Raw genomic sequence first — 13,722 nt, 5'->3', positions numbered from 1 at the left:
ATCCGTATTTAATTTTAGCGTGTTTGAGGTCATCCAAGCCACGATATTGGAGAGACAGCTTCTGAAGGACCGGTAGCGGTAGCGTTGTTGCTGGCCTCGGGGTTTGTTGGCTGCTGGCGTCCTCCCTCTTCTCCCCTCGCAAACGGGTAAGTGGCGGTTTAACGAGTAGTGGCAGCAAAGTGATTTATTTTCATCTTTTTAGTAATATGTTCTGCATTTCGCTTTTATGACAAATTGTCGAATAAAGCTTGTTTGCCTGATAGAGATAATATTATTTGTGGTGGACTACCATCATCCTCAATTAATAAGCCCTTTTCTTACTTTTTATACTTTCTTACACTTTATATGAATGCATTTGTGTGGGTCTGTGTATAATATATACTGACTTCAAACAAATATCCTGCCAGAGACATCAACATATAATGCAACTTATATTTTCTAAGCTCTAGTAGCAGTCCAGAGGGATTGGCCTAACATGAGTAATCCTGCACATACCCTTATATTGTCTCCATACCCGACTAAGCCCCTGCTCAGGGTGACTAATATTAAGGAAAAGTAACTTTAGAAAGTTACCCTGTCCGGATGCTCCTGGAGGCTAATTTACATTAGCAATCCAGCTGTAGCTTAGTGTGAAAACTGCTCCCACAACAGAGACAAAGGCTTGGGTGGTGAGAGGTGTTGTGTGCCGTTGGCAAAAAGACCAGTTGGGGCAGCTAGCAGCAATCCAGAGGAGATTGGCCTGACATGGGTAATCCTGCACCAACTCGCCCTCTGGTGCCACATATATTGTCTTCATACCTAGCAAAGTCCACTTCCCTCATGGTGACTCTACCCCAGCCCCACAGGACAGCTTGGGACCTTTACTCAACATCTGCATGACTACCCATTTGTATAGCTGCTTTTTCTCCTTGCCGACATGCTTCCCACAAATGCATATGTGACTCTGCCAGAGACCTACTGTTTTGCAGACTCTCATCTTAAATGACTGATTGCATCCTAGCCAGCAAGTATTCGAGAAGGAAGAGAAAACACTAATGTCTCTTTCTCTAACCCACTCTCCCATCACATGGCCTAATATTTCCCTCAAAGATTGATCACGCCGGAGACCCAAGTATTCAAGAGGGGTTCTGTCAATTGCACATGGGAATTACACACATCGCATACTTTTTTGGGACTTGCACAACATGCATAAAACAAATAAAGCTTGCTACGGGTATTTTACTTAGAAAGAAGTTCACAACTTTGCATGGGGTGGTGAACGGAGACCCATACCTGACAGAATACACTCAGAATAATATTCATTTTAATTTTAATATTACTGTTTAAAAAAGGTGGCAGCCTCTCAAAAAATGGCCATTTCACATGACAGGTTCATCAATGAGCTGTAATGAACCTATATAATGGCATTTTTCATCTGGTCAGGTCTTCCCACAGCCTGTAGCAGAGGCCTGTTGTCAAGGTCCACAGACAGTGATGTGAAAGTTAAATCCTATTAAGATAGGGAATGTTATATGAGCTCATCAGGTTTAAAGGAAAGACGGATCAGTGGAAAGAAGAACTGTTACATACAAACTTACCCACCAATAACCTTTTAGAAATCTTTATACAGAATAATGTAGAAATGTGTGTAGCACCTTTACATTTCTCTGGGTTTTGGGGAACTTTTTCATTGTTGGACTCACAGTCTGGGAGGGAATACAATTGGTCTGGTTTAAAGCTTGATGGGCAGTACTCCATCAGTATGGGTAAGCGGAGTGAATTACCTCTGCCATCCTGACAGTCTATTGTCTCCCAAATTTAGAAATGGCCATCCACCAATCAGTCACCTCTGTACGTTGAAAGGACCATCGTCAAAGTCAATGTACAAATAGCTTGCTGAATGTCCGCCATCGGTTTTGATGCCATCCATCAAAGTTTAAAAAAAATGTTGTCTTTTAGAAACAAACTCCCAAAGCAGGAGTTTGTTTAAAAAAACTAATAATACCCCTACCTTGAGAGTTTGTATTTACTTCCAGGTGTTAATGAGGGACAACACTACATATTTTTTGCCCATGATAACTAATCAAAGGAACGTCTCTGAAGAGCTCTGATTAGAGTAAAACACATCAAGTTTAAAGGTAACTCTTTCCTTTTTTTAGTCCACTTGTTCCTTATCAAAGGATTTATTAATCATGGGTAAGAGAAACATCAATTCACTCCCTGGGAAGAAAACATTAACAAATCACAACAACCGAGTCATTACTAATTATCTGACTTCTGTAATGTGGTCTATTAACAATGTATTCAGCTGGAGGAGATTTGAGTACACACTGTTAAAAAACAATTATCTCAACTGTCTGTAGAATCACAGCTTACAAGCACAAGTCACAATACCAGAAGATCCAGGTATCGATATAGGAAACTCCAGGAATGAAGAAGGTGGAGTCAGGAAAGATCTCAAATAATTAATAGATGGAACCCTTGTCTAATACTTGACCCTCCAACAGATATTTCAGCAGCAACCACCACACTACCCAACTCCTTCCCACTTAAAAAGAGAAGACTTTTTTGTACTTCCATGGTGCCAAAACCCAGAAATGTTGTAGGCCCATACTAGAAATTGCTGCAAGTTGAAAGTTAGCTATTAAGGGAACATTACTTTAATGGATTTGGCAGCCTTGGAGTCTACATTAAAAGACTACTGTTCCAAATGTTTTGAGTAGTGAGTGGAATTCCTCAAAGGCTGTTGTACAGTACCCCTAGATAAATTAAAATTTATGGGCAATAAATTAAAAAATTATTTAAAAAAGTACTTGGCTGTGATACTAGTAAGGCTCACGAGAGACTCCCTATTCAGCCCTTGCATCCAAAGAACTGGGCCCTGACTGTGCAAATTGCACCCGAAGCACAAGGTGTAAATGCCATGAATTTGTCATCTCCTGGAACAAATTAACAGTTTGTTATAAGGGCTTGTACTGCACTTGATCTGTCCTTAAAATCCAATTACCAGTGTCTAACTCCAGCTCCCCACAAGAATGTACCCCTTATGTTATTGTCTTGGAGGATGTTCCCATGCTGGCACAATTACAGAGGAAAGATCATTTTGCTTTAAAAATTAAGTCTGCTTACTGTCTCAAAAAGAAGTCGCAGTGGACATCAGATCCATCTGCATAAATCCTCTCCATTAGAAGGACCCCTTGGATTGATCGTTGTGCAAAGAAAACCCCTGGGGACTGTGTGATAATAAACTTTAAAAATACTATTGCTGTCAGAATTTTACTTCAACTCCTGTCTACATTAGCCTACAAACTCTGCTTCAACAAAGCTCTGCCATTAGCGTATTTTTAAAAGAAGATTAGCATGCCCACTGAATCTCTTCTTGTTGCTGGTGTTAACAATGAACCCAGTTCCCCAATTATATACAAAATACAAAGAACAAATACCAAGATCTTGCTTCAACCTGGTATACTGATTGACTGGTATATACTGGAATCCCTAATTCCATGCACGATATGGGAATCCAAGGTGTTTTGCTCGCAGAGTCCAAACAAAGTCCTGATTGTCAATTGCCTCTCCACCCTTAATTTATGTTCCTTTACACCACAACATTAGGGTGCTTTCATGGGCTGTTGCTGGTATCTGCTCAAAACTGTTAAACCTAGATTAACTGTGCTTTGTGAATGACTATGATTTCATTTGATGTCAAGAGACATGGGACATAGATCATTTCTACTTAAATGGATCCTACTCTTGTGCAGTCCAGAAACTCTTTGAAATGCAGGCAGAACACATGGAAGTTTTAGGTACGTTGATTTCAGTTAAGCTGACCAAACTTGTTAGTCAAGTCCAATGCACCCCTATTTATTAACCGCTGCTATAAACGATTCCTGAAACGTTTGATTTTATGCTGATTCATTTTTATTATAATATTTTTAATGTCAGATCTATCTAAGTAATTGAGAATCTTGATGTTCACCTGGATACATTCCAGGATAAGCACAAAAAGAGGCCTTATTTTTTATGAGTAGGAGATTTTAACATTTGCTTATGTAATCAAGGTAACACCTTGACTTGTGGTTTATTGGACATAGAGGGGCAGAGATGATGCATTTTAGACATGTCCCATATGGGGAGGTGATACATTTCAATGCCTAAGAACTTACTTTTGAATGTAATCCCTCAAATACAAAGCCAACCCTGTATATAAAGGAAATAGTAATTGCAGTAAAATTTATTTTATGTTCTTGGCTTCGAACATTGTACCTTTGCTTTCAAAGTTCAGCATAATTTCTAGCTGTACTAGTGACCACGATTTGCTTACCACATTTTTAAGGCTCAATTTAACTAGTGGTAGTATCAAAGCTGAGGGTCCCGAAATAAAATACACATTGAATGAGTGGGCCACAATGAGCAATTCATGTGTGAACTCAAAAGAGACAATCAGCACACAGTCACACCAAGCACAAATCAAGATAAAGATCCTTGTACTGCTGTAGAAGCATTTAATTCATTGTGCCCCTCCATTTGTCTCAGGTAGAAATCCTTACGACTAGATGGGTTTGTATGTTAGAAATGGGGTCTCTAGTTGGCAGGGGATTGCACCCTGTCCAAGTAGGGAACACCACCCTAGTCAGGGTAAGTCAGATACCCACCCTAAATTAACTTGAGCTCACCCTGTGATAGCTTGGCACAGATCAGTCAGGCATAACTTAGGAGGCAATGTTTAAAGCATGTTTGCAACACTTAAATTATAGTGACACAGAGAAAACACAAAAAGACTCCACACCACGTTAGACTATTTATCTTATTAAATTAATACCAAAACAACAAAAATCCAATAAGTAGAAGTCAAGATCGAAAGATTAAATGCAAAAACAGTGCATAGAAGTTCTAGCGGACAAAAGGTTACTTGAGGTCACAAAGGGAATGGTGCAAATCCAAAGTTCAGGCTGACCGCGAACAATGGCAGGCTTGCTACAGACAGGTCCCGGTGACAAAGTACCTTGGATGGAACAGAATGGAGGGGACATCTCAGGCAGAGGTAGGACTCCCAGATCACAGAAGGCAAACACAGCAGAGCAAGTTGAGAAGTGCTAGTAAGTCCTATAGCACAGTAATCAGCAGGCTAACTCAGCAGAGCAAGTAGCAAAGTGCCAGTCCATCCTACAGCACAACATCTCTCCATCCAGGCAGAATACCCTGGGTTCCAGTAGAGTTCTGATTTTGTGGTGTCAGCGGTCCAGACGTGTACCCAAAAGTTTCTTTGAAATGGGGGAGACATCAAAGGGGCTTTGAAGATTACAAGGTCCCTGCCTTTCCTGCCACATGCCCAACACATTCTACAGGGGGTATGCATCTCTTTATGTGGGGGCAGGCACTCTCCCAATCTGTCTCAAAAAGGCCCATCAGCCTGGTGATGGGCCATCAGGATGCTAACATCACACCCCAGCTCCCTCAATGTGACTGTCTAGAGGAAATGCGCAAAGCCAAGCTGTCATCTTAACCCTGACGTGTATTTAGAGATAAGCTGAGGCATGGAATGCTTAAAGTAAGAAAATGCCAACTTTCCACAAGTGGCATTTTCAGACTTGCTACTTACAAATAAACTTCCCCGAGAGTTGTGTTTTAAATGTGAGTCCAGATACACCACACTCCAACTCTCTATCCGCTCCCAATGGGAAATTACACTTAGCTGCTCAGGTGTGTGAGTCAATGTTGGCGATCAAGTGATCCAGTGAAGAGTGGAACAAGGCGAGAGTGGCGAGCGGATTGTGGGCTGCAGCATTTAGCCCCTTACATTCTGTTTCATTGCCACCTCTGCCGTTTGCTATTCATTGTAATCTGAAAATATCCTCTCCCTCTTCTCAGCAGAACTGCTACAGTATGCCAGTGCTCAACAGGGATTATCATACCATTATTATATCATACATTTCTTAGCTCCGGTGCTTTAACACTAGATTTGTAGATTGCTGACTCATGCTTTCCACACAGCTCCACAGCGGCAGAACGGCTTTCCTTTTTTTTTCCTTTCCTCGGGGTTCAGGACCCATGTAGCAAGCATTTGATTTACAGCACAACAGAAAGGCTGTGATCTCCTTTTGCTAATTAATGTCACCATTGTTACCCTGGAGGGGCTGAACGGTGCTGTGTGGCAGTGTGATGCATCAGAGCTACAGTGTCATGCGTTTCTGCCCTCTGCCCTGAATTGGCTAGCCTAGACGCTGGTGTGGCTTGCTCACCGTTGTTCCTCCATTCCACTATGAAATCCATCCTCTGTAGGAAAATGGGCCACCTTACTAGTTTTGTAGTCTCTCCCCTCATCTGCATGAGCCATCAGAGAGGTCTACGGTCAGTTTGAACTTGGAAGCGAGTACCAAATAGGTATGGTTTCAACTTCAGGGAACAAAATACAGCAAAAGCTTCCCTCTCAATACCACTACATATTTGTTCTCTGCGGAGAAGTTGCTTGCTAATGAAGGAACCTGGCTGATCTAGGCACGCTTCAATTACTTGTACCAAACCTGCCCCAATCCCTTGCTCTGAATCATCTGTCTGAACCACAATTTCCTTTGGTTAGTCAGGGGCAGTAACACTGGTGCTGACCACATAGCCTTTCAAAGTGTCAAAGCCCTTCTAACTCTCTAGGGTCCAATTTATTTTCTTGGAATGCTTTTCAGAGTGAGTTCTGGCTGGGTGAGTCACAGTGGCACCATAGTTTTTAACACATTTTCTATAGTACCCAGTTAGACCCAGGAATGATCTGACCTGTGTCTGGGCTGCTGGGGCTACCCAAAACCATAATAGTTTCTATTTTGGGTTAGACAGGTTGTACATGGCCTCAACCTACAAGGTGACCCAGGTACACCTCTGCACTCTGCCCTAATTGGCACATACTGGCCTTGATAGTCTGGCCTGCCTGTTGAAGGGGCCTGAATCACATCCTTCAGGTAATTCTCTCAGGTGGCACTGTACACAGCTATATCATCCAGATAAACTGCACTGTACTGTTCCAGCTCAGACAGGACCCTGTTAACCAACCTGTGGAAGGTGATGATGAATTCCTTAACCCAAAAGGCATTACTTTGAACTGGTAATGTCCCTCTGGTGTGGAGAATGCTGATCTCTCCTTTGCTCCTTGACTGGAAAATCTTCCAATAGCCTGAGGTCAACAGTAGGCATGGGTTTAAAATATCCCATCTGCTCCTGAGTTTGCCAGACAAACCCATGATCATGCCATTCAGGGTCTTATTGAACCTTTCCACAAGATCATTAGTCTGGGAATGATATGCGGTGGTGAACCTGTACATAACACCACAATTATCCCACAAAACTTTCATACATGCAGACATGAAATTAGTACCTCTATCCAAACCCACACTGTTTGGGAAACCCACTCTGGTGAATATCAATGGGCCCAAGCCACTGACAGAGCAATGACTGTCCTGAGGGGTATGACCTCACGATACCTTGTGGGATGGTCCTAACCACCAAAATATATCTATTTCCTGAAGTTGCAGATGGGTCTAAGTGACCAATCATGCCCACCCTCTCAAAGGGAGTCCCAGGGAGTAGAATAGTAGCAATCAACACCAAGAGGTGATCAAAAGAAAATAAAGGCAAGACCGGTCCCCTCCTAGGGGAAAGCCCTTGACAAACACAATTAAAAAACAAAAAGAGTCCTCACAAGACCCACAAAACCTGCACAAGAAGGGGGGGCATTTCATCTTTAAGGGAAGGATGTATCCGGGATTGTCTTTTGAACCTGAAAAGGCAGGAAAGTTCTTTGACCCCTCAAAGGTGGGTAGGTTTTTAAGTATATTCGCAATGGTATTTCCTCATATGGAGTTTTATCCAACTACTGAATCACCTCAAACAGGAGTGAACCCCAGTATTTGGAGTGGACCCCTCTCATCTTAAGGGCCAAATGAAATGATGTCAGCTGTAAAAAAAGTTATCCCTTTTGTGATGATCACCTCCATTGTCTGAGTGATACTGGTGGTTACTGACCCTGTTTGTGCCCTGGGATCTGCTAACCAGGCCCAGGGCCCATGCTCTGATTAAAAGGAAGATGGCAGGTAGATGGCAATTAGGTGTAATTACAATTGGTACTGACAAACTGCCTGTAAGTCCCTAGAATATGGAAGGGAATGTAGGTTTAGAGGCCCAGCAGGTTTAATGCACTTAAGGTTAGACTGCTGTGTTGCTTCTGTCATTTGAAAAACCAGCCCTGGATAGCAGGCTACATTTAAATTAAACGTATTTGCAAATTCGACGTTGGAATTAAAGGAACTTCAAATATCTTGCAGTACCTTATGCTTACCTATAAGTCACCCATAATGTATCCACTAGGTGGCCTGGGGGTAGGGTGCCTTGTAACTGAAAGCAGGTACATTACAAAAGATGTTTTATATGCCTTGGTGAAGAAAAGCTGCCAGTTTGTTTATCCCAATTGCAGTGTTTTAGCTGCATAGGCTAACAAGGGAGGACGTTATTAAACTTTTAAAAAGTCTAACTAATCACAGGAGAGAACTAAAATAATATTTCAAAGTGTCTAAATATTAGTTTAAACAAATCTAACACCTTACCAAGGTTAGACATTATTTCCGTGACAGAAATAAATTACAGAACTTGCTTTTCTAATGTGACTAAATCCAGCTCTAGAGTAGTCTCTCCTGATTGGCCAGCCTTTGTCAGGCTGAGCCAAGCTGCTTGAAGAGGTGTGAGGTGACCTGAAAGAAAACAAAGAGGCAGCCGCTGGGAGGAGAGATGCTGTTGCCAAGCACAGGGCAGTAAAGGGGCTAGGTAGCCAAACTGGTCTTCAAAGAGAGAATGACATTAAGGACACAAGCCAAGCCTACCCCAACTTCCTGCACCCCCAGCCAGATGGGAGCCCCTGTAACTGAATTAGAAGAGGGTCTGGAAGGGGAGTGTTAGGGAATATTAGCCACAGCTGTCGGTTGGGTTAGCCAGATCCAATGCTCCAGGAGGCGTTGTCTCCATTTTGGACTTATGTGAACAGTGTTTTCTGGGACAAGAATTTGCCACACTTCACAGGAATAGGTCATCACAGAGGGTGGCAACCACATTCCATTGGTCAGGGGTACGCCCCTCCTTGCCAGCCCTGACCAGAAGTTCACGTAAATATCAGAGAGCTGCCAAGCAATTCAGATTCCTGCCTGAAGAAACAAGAAGAAGAATGACTGCCCTGCTGGAAGCCTGGCCTACACCAAGAGGGCTGCAATTTGAATGACGGCACCTGCCACATACTTTGGAACTACAGCAAAAGAAGAACTTTGCTTAGCACAAAGAGTTTCAGGAGAGGACTCCGTCAAAGCACCAGTTTAAAAGAGCTCCACTTGTATTATATCCACCAAGAAGAAAGCAGCTGACCACCTTCAGCTGCAATTTAATGGATTTTCCCAGGTGCATTGTGGGAACTCAGAGCATCTGGAACTGTGGCTGGTATTATGGACCCATCAAGAACCCAAAATACCTACTAGAGACATCTCCAAAGGTTTGACATCATTTGGAGCAGTCTGACCAAAAAGCTCCATACTTTGACCGACCCGCCATCAAGAGTCAAGCCAGTGACTCTGATCCGTGACCCAGTCTGAAATTCAGGAGGAGATTTCCCTTCCAGGAATTGACCTGGGCATCCCGCTGAAGAAAGCCACCATATTCAAACCCAAAGCCGGCCTCCCGAAGAGACTTCATTGTCGTTGAGAAGAAAAGAACCCAAAAAATTACAAAGTGCAAAAGTAACATTTTGACTGGACCCTACTGCTCATTGTACTGAACTGCGCTCCATAGCATTTGGTCTGTAACTTTGGCCCGATCGGGCTTGACCAGATGTCCCCAGGTTGCCCTTTTTGCTTGTAGACACTAAAAAGCAAATTGTTACATTTAATCTTAAAGAATTCATATATCAAGTTCCCTAAATTGGATATTTGTTGTGTTGCTGTCATTTTAATTACATTTTAATTCTATGTTAATGAATTGGTGGTGGAATTTTTATTAGGTTGTGTCTCACCTATTTAATGTATTGGTGTTTTTAAATGCTTTACTCACCTTTCTCCTAAGTTATGATGCAGGATCACGTTTTACCATATGATTTCCCAACATAGCATTTTGCTCGACCCATGTAAAATGAAGGTCCCTATGTAGGGCCTGCCAGATGAACATCTGAAAATGTGCTATTTTGACAATTTTACCATACACAATCAATATGTGGTAGCCCACATATCCTTATTGACACCCCTGAATAGGTCCAAGTCAAAAAGCCCACTGCCCCATGTTACCATCTTTGATAGTAAAATCTACTAGGTCCCGATGTTCTTAAACATACATTTCTTTTGTGCTGAACACGACAAGGCAGCTTGGGCAAACACAGAACAGAAACATTCCATAATTGCAAGACCAACATGCAGACACAAGACCAGTTGGTACATCTTTGACCGTTGCTTCATTTTTATTTTGAAATGTTCCAAGCTTGCTCAAATGAAACCACGACCGCATCTTGCGATGGTAACACCTGTTTTTTAAGTTTCGCTCTCATATATATTTTTAGAGATATATACGCTACAAATGTACTACTCAAGCATGGCCAACCTCCCACCCAAGCACTTGACCACTTCTGTCATGTATTCCTATAGGTTCTGAATCAATCCCCCTATTCCTGACCCTATTCTGGTTAAACTAACTATCAAGTTAACTAACAGTCAGCCCATGAGGCAAGAAAAGCCCCCATGATGCAGATACCGTTATCTGACGCAGTCACACTACGGCACAGGAACGTGTTATCTGATTAGGTCATAACGCTTGAGATCTAATTAGACAAGCGACATTCCTCCAGCCCCTGATAAGGCATACGACGTTCTCATAACAAATCAAACCTATGACAACCTGGAAAATCCGTGCGGCCATTGTTTTGATTTCACAGAGAACTTCAGTAAAAGAATGTGCTAACGAGCAAGTCGTATGACAACTTTATTGACGTATCTATGTCCATCCTTACGTCAATCTCGGCACCTTTAAGGTATAAATATTGCCGATCTTGCCCTATGCAAACACACGCGTGGTGACGAGACGGAGCAGCCATACTTGCCGAAGCCCAGAAGCAGAGCAGACCCCGTTGGCAGCAGCCCCGCCTTCCTGACGCGCTGAGAGACGCGCTGCTATCTCCTGCCGAGAGACCCAGCACCGGCGCTTTCGGGCAGCCCTCGCAGGCAGCCTGGAATATCGAGAGCAGAGAAAGAGATACCATTCCTCATTCATCCTAACTTCCAGGTACAGAACTGAATAACCCCTCACAGAGAATTCTTTAGTTATTCACTTGGCAAAAACAAACTTAACTTAAACTGTAACTTTCTATTCCCGCCCACGCATTAGACTTAGGTCAGGTACACGGGGTAGGCGTATTTAGAAACACGAGTTGAGTACGTTTAGTCAAATGTATATGTGTATGTAAATATATTTTAATCATTTTAAACATCATATGGCTCAGAAACCATATCAATGTTTTTACAGTATTATTTTATACTATTGCTTTTAATGTATGCACTTTACTTAACTATAAGTATTGCAATAATATCGATCCATTTCTCTTGTACGAGAAAAGAGACTGATCAATAAATAACACCTTTTTATTGAACACGCCCGTCTCTTCCTTTTCTCTACAATCTGATGAGACTAAGAATGCACGTACTGACTGAGTAAAATAATTGCCTTGTGCTCACACGACTCTGGAGATACACTCTTGATTAGGGGAGAGCAAAGTTGTCATGTTTTATGGTTGTCAGAAACTAAATCCCTTCTTGTCTAATCAGGGGAGTTAATTCTTTCCTGAACATTCGAGAAAGTTTCTAGCGAACTCTGAGCTACGCTGGCAAACCCAAAACTTAAGTCTAGTATCGACAGTAGTAGACCTAGTTAACGTCTGGCCTAGGCCTTTACTGCTGTAGGTATTATTCCAATGCGCAGAGCCTATTGGGAAGATAGGAACTACACTACATGGCGCCCAACGCGTTTGGAAAGGGCGATAAAACTAACGTAAGACATTTAGAGTAACTCAGTCGTGCTTTCTCACTCAGACCCCTTTTCCCAAATACTCCAAAGACGTCTGGAGTGGGTGAAAGGTAATATCCTCCAAAACCTCGCAGGAGGGAACTCCTATGTAAGGTTCTTGGTTTAGTCAACGTTGAAGGATACACTGTTCCAAAATATTGTGCATCTAATCTTTGTTCCATAAGAAACCTGATCTGCAAACAAACATAATACCATCCTGTCGGTAAAATGGGAGACAGTGATGAAGAAAGAGAGGCAGTTAGATTAGCAGCTGAAATAGCAGCAGCTGATACTGCAGCACTAGATGCGGACGGGGATATAATACTCATCCCGGTCGCCAAAAGGAAATCTATAACCTTAAAACTTATAGAAAATTGACTGACACCTAGAGGTGGCACAGTCATATTCGTAATTGAGGCACACGAATATCGGCAGACAGAGGTATACTATACATGGATACATTTTCCAGCAGCAAATGCTGTAACAAAGTACTTCCACTATTACAAAATAGAGGTTCCACCCGACATTTACACTCCTTTCGAGGAGGTGGAAGTACCACTCAAATTCCAAGAGCATTTGCTCTTATTTGATGGCGCCCTAATACATAATAATCACATCACCAGGCTCGGTCCTTTAGGTAGACCAGGAGCAACGTGGCCGGTCTTAGCCGGATACACACCACACCCAGACATCGAAGGAATGTCTACAGGAGAGCTGTTAATACAGCTAAAACAATTACTAAAAATTCATAGACAATTAGTCCAGTATGTAATGCGGACTTCAACAATTCAGCCAGCGATTAAACTTCCACAGCTGACCCCTCACCAGGGGAACACAAATAAAATCACACCACAGAACATCCAATCCTGCCTAGGTAAAGTTCCGGCTAAACGGGAACAGATACCATTCTGGTTGGCACAGAAAATCACCCAAATAGAGGCGGTGTTTCCTGACACCACCCCGCTAGAAAAACACAGGATTCTGACTATATGTCTCCCAATGGGAATCGCACCACACATAGAGGACTGTGACACTTGGGGTACAGTCTTTGCTTCAATCTACACAAAAACGCACGGTGTTCCATCCATTTCGGTAATACCAGATGTGCTAAAACAAATTCAAGATGAATACGGTCCAGAACCAGCTTTAACTCTTGGTATGAAATTACTGAAAGACTTCAAGCAGGTCTCGGCTATATTATTAGCCAATATAAAAGGTGAAGCAGCAAACGTGGCGATCCGCCAGAGGTTAAAAGAGACAGATATAGCAGACCAACCAGCTGAAATTGCCAGAATCATAGAAAAATCCTATGAAGAACTAGGTAGAGATAGTTTAGGTGGAATACCGGTAAAACCGCAACTGACTGAAAGTCCAGAAAAATATTTTTTAATAATAATTCACCAAAAAAGAACTGGGATGGAAACAAACAATCCAATCCAAAAGAAAAGAAATTCCAGTCCCGAGGAAGGTCTCCTAGGCGAAGGGAGAAATCTCCAAACCAGAGACACAGGTCACCCCAGAGTGACCCCTCTGGGAAAAGATATAACCTTAGAAATAGGGATAATATTAAAAAACCTGATAGATATCAAGACATGGATACACGTCCCTCTCAATCTTTTCAGACTTCCTCGCAGAAATCGGAAAGAAGAGGACGATCAGAACAAAGAGAAGAGCACGCCA

This window comes from Lissotriton helveticus, chromosome 6, assembly GCF_964261635.1.
Source record: "Lissotriton helveticus chromosome 6, aLisHel1.1, whole genome shotgun sequence".
Lineage (NCBI taxonomy): Eukaryota > Metazoa > Chordata > Amphibia > Caudata > Salamandridae > Lissotriton > Lissotriton helveticus.
The sequence above is the reverse complement of the archived record's forward strand: the minus strand, read 5'-3'. Positions refer to the sequence as shown.